The sequence below is a fragment of the Pelophylax lessonae genome (genome assembly GCF_965119305.1).
Source record: "Pelophylax lessonae genome assembly, chromosome: 12".
Classification (NCBI taxonomy): domain Eukaryota; kingdom Metazoa; phylum Chordata; class Amphibia; order Anura; family Ranidae; genus Pelophylax; species Pelophylax lessonae.
Window position 1 is genome coordinate 21,489,222 of NC_138779.1, and position 17,169 is coordinate 21,506,390.

General features: G+C 44.0%; 1 protein-coding gene across 1 annotated transcript in view; it reads left to right on the forward strand.

Annotated features, from left to right (window-relative positions):
- The first annotated feature begins 12,362 nt into the window (after positions 1-12,362).
- Positions 12,363-17,169, forward strand: part of MMEL1 (membrane metalloendopeptidase like 1) — a 324,059-nt gene continuing 319,252 nt past the window's right edge. Inside the window, exon 1 of the mRNA XM_082273303.1 lies at positions 12,363-12,511. The gene's annotated coding sequence lies outside the window, so the exon portion shown is untranslated. The remainder of the gene's footprint in view (positions 12,512-17,169) is intronic.

Here is a 17,169-nt window from a genome sequence, read left to right on the forward strand (position 1 = left end):
ATTGGAATTTGACAAAATTTAACTGAGGAAGCCCAAATCCTTTTGGGAGAATGTGCTTTGGACAGACATACCAAAATGACAACTTTTTGGTAAAGCCCATCATTCTACTGTTTTCAGAAAAATAAATGAGGCCTTTACAGAAAAGAATACAGTCTCTATAGTCACACATAGTGGAGGTTCATATGTTGTTTTGGGGTTGCTTTGCTGCTTCAGGCACTGGGTGTCTTGACCGTGTGCATAACCTAATGAAATCTGAAGACTACTTAAGAATTCTGGGGTGCAACATAGGGCCCAGTGTCAGAAAGTTGGGTTTCTGTCAGAGGTCATGGGTCTTACAGCAGGACAATGACCCAAAGCACACGCCAAAAAGCACCCAGAAATGGTTTAACACAAAGCGCTGGAGATTACTGAACTCGTTAGTAATGAGTCCAGATCTAAATCCCATAGAGCACCTGTGGAGAGATCACAAAACAGCAGTCGGGAAAAGGAACCCTTCCAATCTGAGGGACCTGGAGCAGTTGGCAAAAGAAGAGTGGTCAAAAATTCCAGTAGAGAAGAGTAAGAAACCCAATGATGGTTACAGGAAGTGATTGATTTCAGTTAATTTTTTCTAAGGGGTGTGCTATCAAATATTACATTTAAGGTGCCAATAATTTTGTCCAGTCCTTTTTTGGAGTTTTGTGTGGAATGTGTCAGATTTTGCTTTTTGTTTCTAAACTTTTTTGTGTCATACCAATACAAACAAGAGAAATAAACATTTGTAATTGCAACAATTTTCGGGGCCAAGTGGTGCATTATCTGACAGAAATGCGGAGGTGCCAATGTTTTTGGCCATGACTGTACACAGTCCATGATCTGGCCAACCCATTGAAAACAATGCCTTCCCTGTGTGGCTGGTATCTTATTTTATCTTATTTTAGAAACTGTCAAACAAAGCTAATTCTGAAGTCTGCAGCTGGTTCCTCACCCTGGAAATGCCCCTTGTCTGGTTGTCATTTTGAACCCTTGGTTTGATACTGAGTAATTCGAAGGAAAACAAGAATATAGAGAAGTATTTTGTGTTCAGAAAGATGTGATGCTAGAGGGTTAGCATAACAGCCAGGTGTAACGGAACCGCCGACCCACACTGTACTTGTGGTCTTCCGTCAGTATATGGCTTCCTTACAGTCATGGACATATATAGATATTCCAGCCGCCCTCCATACAAAGCTAGCCTGACACTTAGCGTGTACGAGAATCACACTCTATTGAACAGTCACACAGAATTTATATACAGCATGGACATCCCCCTCCTGATCATATTACCAGACACAGGTCAGGGGTTGCCTGATTACATTATCATATGCAGATGAAATTGTATACAGAAACAGAATTAACCTGAACTAATTATCTAGCCATCTGGACAGAACAATGGGAGGGCATTAACATTTAACAATGGGACAGGCAGACTTAACACAATCCACATTCCATCTCAATAGATAGACAATAGGACAAGACTGCTGATGACAGTCTGTCCATCTCCTATATTGAAATACATGGAATACACATCTACATGTCACAGACTCCATGGCAACAGGCCACAGGTCTCACAGTGCAAAGTGGGATCAAATCTCCACATTCCTTGAGAACCCCTGTTGACAAATATCACTCTCCCATCTGAAGCCATCCAAACCATTCTCTTAGCATCCCCCAAGTATCTGTCCCTGAACCCCGTCACACCAGGTAACTAGCATTTTAACAACGAGCCTGTTGATTTGTTTATAGAAGACTTGGCTGAGCCAACTACAGAGCTCCCCCTACTGGCCAATCTATTAATCTCTATAGTTAACACCGTAACAAAAATATGGACAAGCAAATCAATAGAAATGTGAAAGTCAAATAATGACATTACACTGAAAATATAAGTCAATATTTGCTCTCACTGAAATACACACTACCTTTCCTTTAAATGGAAATCTAGGTAAGCCCAACGCAGATACTGTACCTGACAACCAGGACACGTTTCCCCACCCCCCTCCCCATCCACCGTCTTCCCAGAGTTCTCTGATCTGAGCAGAAAACATGAGGATACATTTACATAAGTAGGTCACCCTCCAGTGCTCTGATCTATGCACCACTTTACATGTTTTTGCATATGCCCCTTGTAAACAAGATCTCCCCGAAGGCAGAGAGAAATCAGAGGTGAAAGTGAATGGGCAATATACCGTTCACAGGGGGAAAAAAAGTCTGAGATTGTTCACAGAGGAATCTCTGCTTCAAGGGTCAATCCACAGAAAATAAGTATTTCATTGTTTGGTGGATTCCAGAGAGGTGAACCTCCTAACAATGTATTCTATCTCTCAGAGACTTTCTGGTGAGATCTTTCTACGGAGTTCTTGGGTCTGCAGAGGTGATGATTCTGAGGAGTTCCCACCATCCCTGTGCTGAGTTCCCACATCTGCACACCTGTTGTGCCCCTAATGAGGTGTTCCCTCCCTGCATCCCTGCTATGATTTCCTGTGCCTATACACCTGCTGTGCCCATATTTAGGGGTTTCCATCATCCCTTTACTGAATTCCTGGGTCTACAACCTTTTGTGTCCATTATTAGGGGTTCCTACCTTCCTTGTGCTGAGTTCCTCGGTCTGTACACCTGCAGTGCCCATTATGAGGGGTTCCCACCATCCCTGAGCTAAGTTCCTGAGTCTCTACACCTGCAGTGCCCATTATGAGGGGTTCCCACCATCCCTGAGCTAAGTTCCTGAGTCTCTACACCTGCAGTGCCCATTATGAGGGGTTCCCAATATCCGTGAGCTAAACTCCAAGGTCTGTACACCTGCTGTGCCCATTATGAGGGGTTCCCACCATCCCTGTGCTGTGTACCCAGTTCTGTACACCTGCTGTGCCCATTGTGAGGGGTTCATTTTGTTTATTGAAAAATCTTACAAACAACAACTTATATACAATAAAACCATAGTAAATAAATTAATAAATAACATATTTACAAAATAATTGAATATTACTATACAAAACCAAAAAAGAACATAATAAATAAACCCAACGAGAGAGCCAGACTAAGGAACATCACCGTCACCATGCATGTAGCCTTTTATCAAAAATATTTTTTTCTGAAAATCTAGGGGAGTGAAGCAAGGACAGAAAGAAAAGCCGCTCACCCCGAGATCAACAGGCAGCAGCTACAGAGTCCTGATATTCCTCCACGCCTTTATCCAGGCCTCCTGCTGCCACCTGTCTTTCTCAAGACCCCTAAACTTCCCAACCTCACCCAGAATGTCCTGCGCCACCACCTCGACAGGGAGGATTTTATTTCGTAAGGATACCTGGCACCGTGCACTCCACGTGAAATAACGAATTACTAGACTAACTAAAAAAAAGTGTTTCCAAATCATAATCTCGGTGAGTCTGGAATGCCCCATACACCCATTCTTCATAACTCATATGGGGGAGGAAGGGTACACTCAGAGCCCTCCGTACCCTCTTGTACACCTCTATATTAAAAGGGCACTGAAGTAGAAAATGATCCATGGACTCCACCACTCCTCCACACTCTACTCTTGGGCAGCCCCGATCACTCACAGAAAGAAACTTCAGGTTGCCCTTCACATATAGGTTTCCATGGAAAGTGAGCCAAGCCTGATCCCTAAACTTCATTGGGATTCTCTCCAAATTAATCAAATCAATCAATCAATCTCCAATTAATCAAATCTCCCTTAAGGCCAATGGTTTGCAAAAAACAGAGCTCATGATCCGCTACTCAATAAGTTTCCTTGGAAGAGATCTGACCTCCCCTGCAGTTACTTGCCACTGCCAAAGTATTTTCAAACATGGGGCAATATAAGTCGGGAGCTTATCATGCTAAACCCTCAGGTTTTTCACTGGCCCACCATTTTCCCAGTTTCGCAGAAAGGGCCTAAACCAGGACTGGAAAATACCCACCCAGGCGGTCTCTCTGCCAACATGTTACCCATGTTGTACTTTACAAACATCAGAGAGAAAAAGACTACAGGGTTGATCATTCCTAGGCCACCCTCCGGCCTAGGAAGATAAGTCACACTCCTTTTGAAAAGGTTTATCCTGTTCTCCCATAACAGCTGGAAGAAACAACTATAGATCCTGGTATAGAGAGACACTGGCAAAACGCAGACAAAACTGACATACAGAAAAATTGGAATCAGTTAACCTTTGATCAGATCAACCTTTTCCCTTAAGGAAAACTGCCAAATTTTCCAGCTCGCCATCTTGGCATTGGCATTCTCCAGCCTGTTCACCCAATTTGCATGACCATAGTCCCCTGGGCCAAATTCAATGCCTAGAACTCTAATTTTTTGTTGGGGCTACGGGAAGTCATCCGGGAGAACAAAGCTCTCACCTTCCACGCCCATCCAGAAAGCTTCACACGTGTCCTGGTTGACCTTTGAACCTGATGCTTCCGCATACTGCCTTATCACTGAGACCACCTCCTGCGCTTCCACAGTCTCAGAGACAAAAACAGAAACGTCATCAGCATAAGCCACAACCTTCAAAGGTGGCTCACCAGCGTTGCCTAAAGGTACCCCACACAATGGTCCACTCTCTAGCCTTCTAATGAAGGGGTCGATTGCAAACGCATATAGCAGAGGACTCAAAGGACACCCCTGAAGCACACCTGAGCCAACCACAAAGGGATGCCCAACCCAACCATTAACCAGAGGAAAGCTTTCAGCCCCTTTGTACAAAATCTTGAGCCAATCAATGAAACCCCCCTAAAGGCCATACTTGCCAAGAAGAGCCATAGGTACTCATGATTAACCCTATAAAAGGCCTTAGCCTGATCCAATGTCAGCAGATATTTACCCCAACCAGCAGCCCTACAACGTTCCAAGGCCTCCCGGACAGCTAACACAGCTGAGAAAGTGCTTCTACCCTGGACCGAGCAGTAGTGGTGATGGGATAACAAATCGCCTGCCACTGATGATAGTCGCCAGAAAAAAATCTTTGCCAGTATCTTTCTATCGACATTAAGAAGGCTAATGGGGCGCCAATTCTCAATCATCGAAGGATCCTTGCCCTTTGACAGAAGAATTACTGCAGATTGCCTCATGGAAGGAGGGAGAGAACCCTCATGCAAATAGCCATTAAAAACCTCCGCAAGGTGTGAAGCCAGGATCGTCTTAAAACATTTATAAAATTCAGCTGTCAAACCATCTGGCCCTGGCATTTTCCTGATGGCTAGTTTATCAATAGCCTGGATCACCTCATCTGCAGTAGTTTCATCTGTCAAATTCATCAAAGGAACAATATTTTCCAGACCTGGTGTAGAGTAAAAAAACTCAACATCCCTGCCCGATCAAGGTTCCTTCCTCCCAGGAGATCAGCATAGTATGACCTGATGACTTAGACTTCGTCAGAGAGCCCGTACTGTCCTTCAGGCCATTGACCGTCTTAACTTCTACGCTCTGTTTACAGTTCTGGCAAGGGTCAGGCGAATGGTATTTCCCATAGTCCCTTTCCTGAACCAAAGAGGCGTGCAGGTCCTATTGATGTCTCCTCAGGAGGAGCTTCACCTCAGAGATCGCCCCAGAATCTCCTCCATTCAAAACAAGGTGGTCAAGTTTCCTCCGCAAACGCTTGTAGGTGATATACTTATCTTGCTGTCTCTTTCTCCCTATGGCCTTGAAAAGCCTAACAGTCCGCTGTTTTATAAGCTCCCACAATTCTGACTTACTGTTGCAAAAGTCTAGGATAGTTACCTGCGCCTGAATAAATTCCTCATAAGGATTGTCTTACTTCCTCGTCATCCAGGAGGATTCAATCTCCAGATACCCCCTCCCCCTAGGTGGCATGCCTGAGGCATTCGGCGTCACAAATATAGTACAGTGATCGGAAAACTCCACTGCCCGACACACAGGTGCCGCAAAAGTAGAGTTAAAAATAAACTATCTATCCTACTTTGACTATTACCTCGCTAAAAAGTGAACCCCGTTCTGTCTGGGCAGTGCTTAATGTGCGCATCTACCAGGCCTGCTTCCCCAACCATCGCATTCAGGAAAAGGCTGTCATAGCCCAGCTTATCTCTGAAACCTCTCCTGTCTTTAGACCTAGTAATGGTGTTGAAGTCACCTCCAAAGATAACCTGCTGAGCCGTAAAAAGAAAAAGCTTAATTTTAGTAAAGAGGAATTTCCTGTCCCATTTAGTCTGGGGACCATAGATGTGAATCAGGCACAGGTCCTGCCCCCTCACAGACACTGCACAATACCTAGGGGGCTTTTTGGAACAGTATATACAATAAATTTAAAAAATAATAATGTACCACACCCCATTAGGGATAGCATTTACATATTTTACATGTGTAACACAAGTGGTGTTTTTATACACCCCAAGTTGTGCATTTACATGTGTATGTGCACGTATGTGGGGGGAAGGGGGCTATTCTGAATCCAATTGACCTGTATAAGCAGATGCAATCACTGCTGACAATCATTATCAGATAGCTAAACTCACCAGACACCATTTCTTTCCATCCATGTAGGGTTTATTGCAAGCAGTAGGTATAGAAGACAGCAAAATGTGGCAGATGATTGAAAGATGGTATCTGCAGGTCAAAACATGATAATGTGTTCTCGGATGCGAGAAGATTGTATGAATGCCTAGACAGATGTGGCCATCTCTATCCCCACAAGCATAAAGAAGAAGGAACAGGAAATACATCATAAATAGGAGGGGACAGGAGGGAACACAGAACACAGAAGGGAAAGGAAAGTGCAACAACCGAAATAACCACAAGATGGCAGTATAATGACCAAATGTAGAGACATTACCATAACTATGCATTATATTATATCTTAAATATTGGTGTAACAGCACAGGGGAAGACTCAACATTTTTTAGCTTGGTGTTTTAAGTGCTTGGGAGTAATTTTTTAATTTTTTTTTTTTTACTGTTAACAAAAACTTTATGTTTATCCCATAGGGGGCCAAAATTCCCCTACGAAATGTAATGATGTTGTGACAGGTTCTCTTTCATGAGACATCAGGGGTCTTTTAGATTTCTGTTGTCCCATCAGCTTCCCCGCTGGCGAGTGGGCATACACGCGCTGCCGGATCAGGTACGGCGATACACGAGAACCTGCTGTCCTGCCGCCGTATAACTGCGGCGGCTGGTCGGCAAGTGGTTAAACACTTCCGGACCGCCCACTGTGTATTTACGTCATTACTTTGTTGTCTGATACCAGGGTAATGGCAGCAGCTAGCTGCCATAACTCCGGTATTTTTTTATACAGTTGGCAATCTGGAATCTGATAAAAGTGGTCCTGGCGGCGTATTTGCCCGGGGATCAATTTTATTGGGCAGAAGAGGTACCCCCCCCAACTTACTGGAGCTGTCGGTAGCAGCGGAAACAATCCGATCTGGTGTAGTGATGGGCAGGAAGTGGAGTGAGGGCAAGATGGCCCCCACTCAACTCTATGCCCTTGGAGGACCGGAGCGACGTCAGATGCCACTTCCGCTTAACAGCTTTAAAGGGCAAATTTTTTCTTTTGATGAATAAAAGTGTGACGATTGGTGTTGGCGCTACCTTTAAAATATAAATAAAATCATATACAATGCCCCAAATAGCGTGAATGGGGGTATGAGGTATAGTGACCCACAAATAGTGAGGTGTGCTAAAGTAGTAGTATAGTATAAGTGAGAGTCTAAAAAAAGGTAACAAGGTGTTTATTCATATGAATCCAAACATAAATCAATAAACCAAAAAAAAGATAAAATAAACAAATGCCGTGAGAATAGTTAACCCATTACCACAAGGTGTGTGAACAGGTTACAAATATAAATAAACATGCCACACAGAGTGTGATTAGATGCTGAAAGGATGTTAGTATGTAAAGTCCACGAGTGGCCACTGGGTGGCGTTTTTGACGATACAACCTGTATGATGTTATGTGGGGGGTTCCTCTTCGTGGTGGGGAGCAATCATGAGCCGGTGGCGGATGCCCTAGATGCTCATACAAGAAGAAGAAAGCCCAATGGTAAATAGATGAGTCATACAGTCAGAAACAAAGGCGTAGATAACTCACTCGTTAGATGATCGAGATCAGAAACACAGTGCGCGCCGGGATGCTTCCACGTTCCACGGCCGACAACCGGAAGTGACGTTTGACGTCGGAGACTCCGCCCTACGCGTTTCGTCGCAATGACGTCAACTGGAGCGGCCACCTCCTTCCCAAGCCTATTCTGACACTTCGCTCCTACATGTAAAAATCTTTTTTGCTACAAAATGACTTAGAACCGCTAAACATTATATATATATATATATATATATATTTATATATATATATATTTTTTTTTTTTAGCAGAGACCCTATAGAATAAAATGTCACACGGTATTGCGCATCAGTTTTTCAAACGCTATTGTTTTGGAAAATAAAACAGGAGGTGCTAGAATTATTGCTCTCGCTCTGACGTTCGCAACAATACCTCACATGTGTGGTGCAATCACCGTTAATATATGGATGTGAGAGTAACGTATGCGTTCTCATATTTATACGCACGGTGTTTTGTTTTTTACTTATTATTTATTTTATGAAAAAAGAATATTTTTTTTTTTACACTTTTCTTTTTTTGTAATAACTTTTTTGCTATCACAAGGGATGAACAGCCTCCCTTGTGACAGCATGGGCCGTGACAGGTCCTCTTTATGCCCCCCCCCCCCATGCAACCGATCAGACCGAGATTGGTCCGATCAGCTACTTCTCTGGCCGCTGGTGGTCAGGTAAATCAAGGGGCGGAATGGGCAGTGACAAATACTCATCGCTCCTGGTTTCCGGGGTTGCAGAGAGAGGGGAACGATGTCAGTTCCTCTCTCTCTCTTTACCGGGCAGCCGTCGCTGCCACCCCCATCGCTCCCAGTCTCTGTGATGGGACCGGAGAGCCCGGGAGAGGCGGCAGCGGGAGGGGGTTGGGACCCCCTAACACCACCTGCAGAAGTGATCATTTCTGCCTGAAAAGGAATTGCCGGCTGCAAAAAATGATACCGGGAGGATGCCTGTTGGTGCAACCGGCATCCCGGGATTACCACTGAACCCCCGAGGACGTATGGGTACATCCATGTGGGGGAGGTGGTTGAGTCAGGGTTCTCCAAACTACGGCCCTCCAGCTGTGGCGGAACTACACATCCCATGAGGCATTGTTAAAGTCTGGCATTCACAGACTAGGCATGATGGGAATTGTAGTTCATGAACAACATGAGGGCCATAGTTTGGAGACCCCTCAGTTAACCACTTAAGCCCCGGAGGATTTGGCTGCTCAATGACCAGGCCCTAATTTGCGATTCTGCACTGCGTGACTTTAACAGACAATTGCGCGGTCGAGCGATGCTGTACCCAAATTAAAATGACGTCCTTTTTTTCCCACAAACACAGCTTTCTTTTGGTGGTATTTGATCACCCGTGCAATGCAATTTTTATTTTTTGCACTATAAACAAAAAAATAGCGAAAATTTTGAAAAAATAACAATATTTTTCAAATTTTTTTCTATGAAATTCTCAAAAAAAATGTAAAAATCTAAATTTTTTAACATTTTAGGCCAATTTGTTTTCTGCTACATATGTTTGGTAAAAAAAGATTGCAATAACCGTATTTTGATTGGTTTGCGCAAAAGTTATTGCGTTTACTTACTACGGGAAAGATTTATGTAATTTTTATTGTTTTATTTTTTTAACGAGTAATGGCGGCGATCTGCAATTTTTTTTGGCGGGACTGCGACATTGCGACGGACAGATCGGACCCCTGACTGACATTTTTGACACTTTTGGGGACCAGTGACATTACTACAGTAATCAGTGCTATAAATATGCACTGTTACTGTAAAAATGACACTGGCAGGGAAGGGGTTAACTTTATTGGTGATCAAGGGGTTAAGTGTGTCCCTATGGTGTGATTCTAACAGCCAGGGGGCGTGGCTTGTTAGATCATCACATAGACATACGATCCTATATAGCAGGATTGCATAGCCTCTGTCATTACATCAGGGAGAATGACAGACGGCTGTGTTTACATTAGCCGTCTGTCTTTCTCCCTCTCCTGTAAATATTGCTCGGGCAATGATGTCGAGATGGATAGTAGCCAACATCCCCAATATAGACTTGGAAGAAAAAAGGATTCCCCTGGGGACAGGAGTTTAATGGCAACTATCCATCAGAATAATAAAAATGTATGCACCAATGTAAAAATATATATAGATTTATTGTAAATACACAAGTTGAAGAAAATATACAAAATTAAATGTAGAAAATACAAACATTACATGAAAAACATAGATACAGTAAAAAAATGCGTTACTATTGAAACATGCAAGGCGAAAACATGAGACGGTTTCCCAAGATTGGATCTCCTGAGGGAGATCGTGAGTGGCCGGCAGACATCGGAGCCACAGGTCACACGCGCTGGCTGGGCAGGGAACGAGCGGGGGGCAGGAGCACGCCGCCGGTGGGGCGTGCTTGCCCCCTACAGGCTCATGGGCGAGCGACGTACCCCTACGTCACTTTGCCTGTAGGGGGCTGACTGCCACAGTATATAGTCGTTGCGGCGGTCGGCAAGTGGTTAAGTGGTTAACGTATATAGTTGGGCGGCGGTCAGCCCCTCCCAGGCAAAGTGACGTACTGGTACGTCACTAGCCTGGGAGCCAATAGGGGGCGAGCGCGCGCCGCCGGAGGGGCGCTCCCGCCCCCCGCTCGTTCACTAAGAAGCCCGCGCGTGTGACTGGCGGACCCGATGTCCGCGGGTCACTCGCGATCGTCAGATACAGCGGGAGGAAGGCAGGCGGCTGATGTAAACACAGCCGCCTGTCATTCTCCCCTGTGTAACAGCACAGATCATACGGTCCTGCTATGTAGGACCGTTGATCTCTGCTCTTACACACACAGCCACATCCAATCACAGTTAGAAGCACGCCCCTAGGGACACACTTAACCCCTCCCTCTCCAATAAAGTTAACCCCTTCCCTGCCAGTGTCATTTTTACAGTAACAGTGCATAGGTATAGCACTGATTACTGTAGAAATGTCACTGGTACCCCCAAAAGTGTCAAAAATGTCAGTCAAGGGTCCGATCTGTCCGCCGCAATGTCGCAGTCCCGCAAAAAAAATCGCAGATCGCCGCCATTACTCGTTAAAAATAAAAATGACAAAAATCTCTCCCTTAGTTAGTAAACGCAATAACTTTTGCGTAAACCAATCTAAATACGCTTTTTGCGATTTTTTTTTTACCAAACATATGTAGCAGAAAACAAATTGGCCTAAAATGTAAAAAAATTTAGATTTTTACATTTTTTTGGGGAGAATTTCATATAAAAAAAATTTGAAAAATATTCTTATTTTTTCAAAATTGTCGCTCTTTTTTTGTTTGTAGCGCAAAAAGTAAAAATCGCACAGGTGATCAAATACCACCAAAAGAAAGCTCTGTTTGTGGGGAAAAAAGGACGTCAATTTCATTTGGGTACAGCATCGCACGACCGCGCAATTTTCCGTTAAAGTCACGCAGTGCCGAATCGCAAAATATGGCCTGGTCAGGAATGGGGTAAAATTAAAACCTTCCGGTCTTAAAGCGGTTCATTGAGAATTTTTTTGTCAAAGCCATGTAGCTAAATACATTTTGACCTAAATATATTGAATATATTGGATATTTTTTAGCTGTCAAAGTAGAAAAATATTGTTATTTTTTCAAAATTGTCACATTTTTTTATTAATATTGCAAAAAAATGAAAAGCGCAGAGGTGATCAAATACCCCCAAAAGAAAGCTCTGTTTGTAGGAAAAAAGGACGTAAATTTTGTTTGGGTAAGGCGTTGCATGACTGCGCAATTGTCAGTTAAAGTCGCACAGTGCCGAATCGCAAAACGTGGGCTGGACGTAAAGCAGGAAAATCCTCCGGTCCTAAAGTGGTTAAGGGTTAATAAAATCTGCATATTTAAAAAATATATTGCAAACAACTTTTGAAATGATATATGTTAAAGCTTATATGAGATTTTAATGATTGGATTTACATTTGAAACTAGCAAATTAACGGGCTGCGAACGAGCCCCCCCCCCCCACCCCCAGGAGGGCAACCTGTCCCATCTCAAAGGTCGCACGCAGCGAACGCCGGCTAAGGCTGCTGCCTTATGTAATAAAAGAGCATCGGTGCGTTATGGTAGATGCGGGTTTCTCAGCGCTGAGCTGGTCCAGGAAGGGTTAATGTAACAATACCCCGGCTGGTATATTACCAGCACACAGAATTCATTGGGTAGTGTAAGGCACCTGAGTGTGATGAGATTGCCAGACCTTCCGAGGACAGAAAAAAAAAAAAAAAAAAACAGTCGTTCGGTCTGAGCAGTTGGTGAACATTCATCGCTGGGAGAAGCTGATCGTTGTGAGCCGCCGCTGCTAATGAAGCTTGTATTCTGCTGAAAAAAATGTAAATATTCCCGAGGATCTCCCGAGTCCGGACCACCAGCTGAGCACCTGCCTTGCAGCTGCAGAGAGCTCCCCCTCCAAACCGACAGGTAAGACGGCATGGAAATGGAAACTGATCGCTGCCAGATATACTTTAAATCCACATTCATACATACCCCTGGGAGATTCACACAATTCACAAAGCTAAATCGCCATAATAAGGCTCCTTATTGATAAAAAAAAAAAAAGTGACAGTTATTTGCAGCCAATGAGAAATTGACAGTTACACGGCTAATATAGGAATCATTTTATTTTAAGCTTTGTAAATGGAGTCTAGGGGGATTAATTACTAAAGATGCACAAATGGCCGTCGTTCTTAAAAAAGCCCCCAATCAGGGCAGCACAGTAGCTTGGTGTCCTTGCAGCAGGGCGCTATCTGCATGGAGTTTGCATGTTTTCTCTGTGTACTCTGATTTACCCCGCAATCCAGAAACATGCTTGTAGGGTCATCGGCTCCAATCATAATTGGTCGTAGTATGTGGGATAGGAACCTTAGGTTGTAAGTCGCTTGAGGGCTGGGATTGACGTGACTGATGTGAGATAGGGACCCTAAATCATCATATGCTCCCTGAGGGGCAGGAACTGATGTGAGATAGGGACCCTAAATCATATGCTTCCTACGGGGCAGGAACTGATGTGAGATAGGGACCTTAAATCATATGCTCCCTGAGGGGCAGGAACTGTTGTGAGATAGGGACCTTAAATCATATGCTCCCTGAGGGGCAGGAACTGATATGAGATAGGGACCTTAAATCATATGCTACCAAAGGGGCAGGAACTGATGTGAGATAGGGACCCTAAATCATATGCTCCCTGAGGTGCAGGAACTGTTGTGAGATAGGGACCTTAAATCATATGCTCCCTGAGGGGCAGGAACTGATGTGAGATAGGGACCTTAAATCATAAGCTCCCTGAGGGGCAGGAACTGTTGTGAGATGGGGACCTTAAATCATATGCTCCCTGAGGGGCAGGAACTGATGTGAGATAGGGACCTTAAATCATATGCTCCCTGAGGGGTAGGGAATGATGTGAGTTAGGGACCTTAAATCATATGCTCCCTGAGGGGCAGGAACTGATGTGAGATAGGGACCTCAAATTATATGCTCCCTGAGGGGCAGGAACTGATGTGAGGTAGGCACCTTAAATCATATGCTCCCTGAGGGGCAAGAACTGTTGTGAGATAGGGACCTTAAATCATATGCTCCCTGAGTGGCAGGAACTGTTGTGAGATAGGGACCTTAAATCATATACTCCCTGAGGGGCAGGAACTGTTGTGAGATTGGGACTTTAAATCATAAGCTCCCTGAGTGGCAGGAACTGTTGTGAGATAGGGACCTTAAATCATATGCTCCCTGAGCGGTAGGGAATGATGTGAGTTAGGGACCTTAAATCATATGCTCCCTGAGGGGTAGGGAATGATGTGAGTTAGGGACCTTAAATCATATGCTCCCTGAAGGGCAGGGACTGATGTGAGATAGGGACCTTAAATCATATGCTCCCTGAGAGGCACAGACCGGTGTGAGATAGGGATCTTAAATTGTAAGTTTGGGTGAAGTGACTGATGTTTAATAGAAATCTTAGACTGTGTGTTCCTTAAGGGTAGGACCTGATATGAGACAGGGACCTTAGATTTTAAGCTCCTTGAAAGCAGGGACTGATGTGATTGAAGGACCCTAGATTTTAAACTCCTCAAAGACAGGGACCGATGGGAGATAGGGACCTTAGACCATCAATTCCCTGGGGCAAGGACTGATGAGAGATAGGGACCTTAGATCATAAGTTCCTTAACAGTAGGGAGTGATGACAGATAAGGACCTTAGATCATAAGCTTCACGATGGTAGGATCTAATGAAAAATATGGACTATAGATCATAAGCTCCTTGAGGGCAGGGATGTAAATGAGACTTCAGATTTTAAGCTCCTTGAAGGCAGGGACTGATGTGAGATAGGGAGCTTAGAAGGTAAGCACCTTGAGAGCATGGACTGATGATAGATAAGAACCTTAGATTGTAAGCTCCTTAAGGGCAGTGACTAAATAGAGATAGGGACCTTAGGTCGTAAGCCCCCTGAGGGCAGGAACTGATGAGAGATAAGAACCGTAGATCATAAGCTCCTTGAGGGCAGGGACATAGATGAGGTAGAGACTTAAGCTGATAAGCTCCTTGAGGGGAGGGGCTGATGAGAGATAGGGACCTTAGATTGTAAGCTCCATGAGGGCAGGTACTAGTGAGAAATATGATGAGGTAGGGACTTCAGATCATAAGTGCCTTGAGGGAAGGGACTAATAAGAGATAGGGACCTTAGCTTGTAAGTTCCTTGGGGCTATTAGACAGGAGCTGATGAGAGATAAAGACCTTAGACCATCAATTCCCTGGGGGCAAGGACTGATGAAAGATAGGGACCTTAGATCATAAGTTCCTTAAGGGTAGGGAGTGATGAGAGATAAGGACCTTAGATCATAAGCTTCACGATGGTAGGATCTGATGAAAAATATGAACTATAGATCATAAACTCCTTGAGGGCAGGGATGTAGATGAGATAGGGACTTCAGATTTTAAGCTCCTTGAAGGCAGGGACTGATGTGAGATAGGGAGCTTAGAAGGTAAGCACCTTGAGAGCATGGACTAATGAAAGATAGGGACCTTAGATAATAACCTCCTTAAGGGGAGGGGCTGATGAGAGATAGGTCCCTTAGATTGTAAGCTTTTTGAGGGCAGACTGAATAGAGAAAGGAACCTTAGATTGTAAGCTCCCTGAGGGCAATAACTGATCAGAGATATGGAACGTATATTATAAGCTCCTTGAGGGCAGGGACATAGATGAGGTAGGGACTTTAGATGATAAGCTCCTTGGGGGGAGGGGCTCATCAGAGATAGGGAGCTTAGATTGTACACTCCATGAAGGCAGGTACTGATGAGAAATATGATAAGGTAGGGACTTCAGATTATAAACTCCTTGAGGGCAGGGATTGATGAGAGATAGGGACCTTAGATCCTAAACTCCTTGAGGGCAGGTATTGATGAGAGGTAGGAACATTGGATTGTAAGTTCCTTGGGGGCGGGGACTGATGTGAGATAAGAACCTTAAGGTCATAAGCTTCTTTGGGGCAAGAACAAAATGAATAGTATATAAATAGTTGGTGCGTAATAAATGTCTATAATTATATTGAATCTCTTATCTGATTGGATTGCTGCCTAAAATATGATCATGTGAGAATAATTGTTTTTGTATATTGTTGTGTGGGTAGTTACTTTGTGACTAGGACAAAATGTGTCAGTTCTGAACTTGCTCCTGCTATCTATTTTAATAAAGAAAGAATATCATTTTGCATCATGGTGTGCGGTGTTCCCAGTGCTGGTTGAATTGATTGCTTTGGTGGAGATGAGCTGAGCCAGCAACTGAGATGTGACTATGCAGTGTGGAGTGTAATCTCACCTGGAGCAGTGTGTGGAAGCTTAGCACCGGCTAAAATATGCATGCTATGGGTTACTGCATGGTACACAGCATTGAACTTTGCATTTGTATTTAGTTGCGTATTCATTTTTTATTTCATTTGAGCTTATTTAGCATTTTCCTTTTATGTTACTGAATGTATTTATTTAGCGTTTGCAGTTTTCAGTCACCCTGATTGAGGGCAGGAACCAATGAGAGATATAGACCGTAGATCATATGCTCCTTAAGGGCAGGGACATAGATGAGGTAGGGACTATAGATGATAAGCTCCATGAGCGGAGGGGCTGATGAGAGATAGAGACCTTAGAATGTAAGCTCCTTGAGGGCAGGTACTGATGAGAGATAGGGACCTTAGATCATAAGCTCATTGAGGGAAGGAGTTGGTGAGAGCTAGGGACCTTAGCTTGTAGGTTCCTTGGGAGCAAGGACTGATGAAAGATAGGGACCTTAGATCATAAGCTCCTTGTGGGAAGGGGTTGATGAGAGATAGGGACCTTAGATTGAAAGCTTCTTGAGGGCAGTGACTGAATAGAGAAAAGGATCTTAGTTTGTAAGCTCCTTGAGGGCAGGAACTGATCAGAGATATGGACTGTATATCATAAGCTCCTTGAGGGCAGGGACATAGATGAGGTAGGGACTTTCGATGATAAGCTCCTTGGGGGGAGAAGCTCATGAGAGATAGGGAGCTTAGATTGTAAGCTCCATGAGGGCAGGTACTGCTGAGAAATATGATGAGGTAAGGACTTCAGATTATAAACTCCTTGAGGGCAGGGATTGATGAGAGATAGGGACCTTAGATCCTAAGCTCCTTAAGGGCAGGGACTCATGAGAGGTGGAGCCCTTGGATTGTACGTTCCTTGGGGGCAGGGACTGATGCGAGATAGGAACCAAAGATCATAAGCTCCTTTGGGGCAAGTACAGAATGAATAGTATATAAATAGTTGGTGCTTAATAAATGTCTATAATAAATATCTAATCTCTTATCTGATTGGATTGCTGCCTAAAATATGATCATGTGAGAATAATTGTTTTTGTATATTGTTGTGTGGGTAGTTACTTTGTGACCAGGACAAAACGTGTCAGTTCTGAACTTGCTCCTGCTATCTATTTTAATAAAGAAAGAATATCATTTTGCATCATGGCTTGCGGTGTTCCCAGTGCTGGTTGAATTGATTGCTTTGGTGGAGATGAGCTGAGCCAAGCATCTGAGATGTGAGTATGCAGTGCGGAGTGTAATCTCACCTGGAGCAGTGTG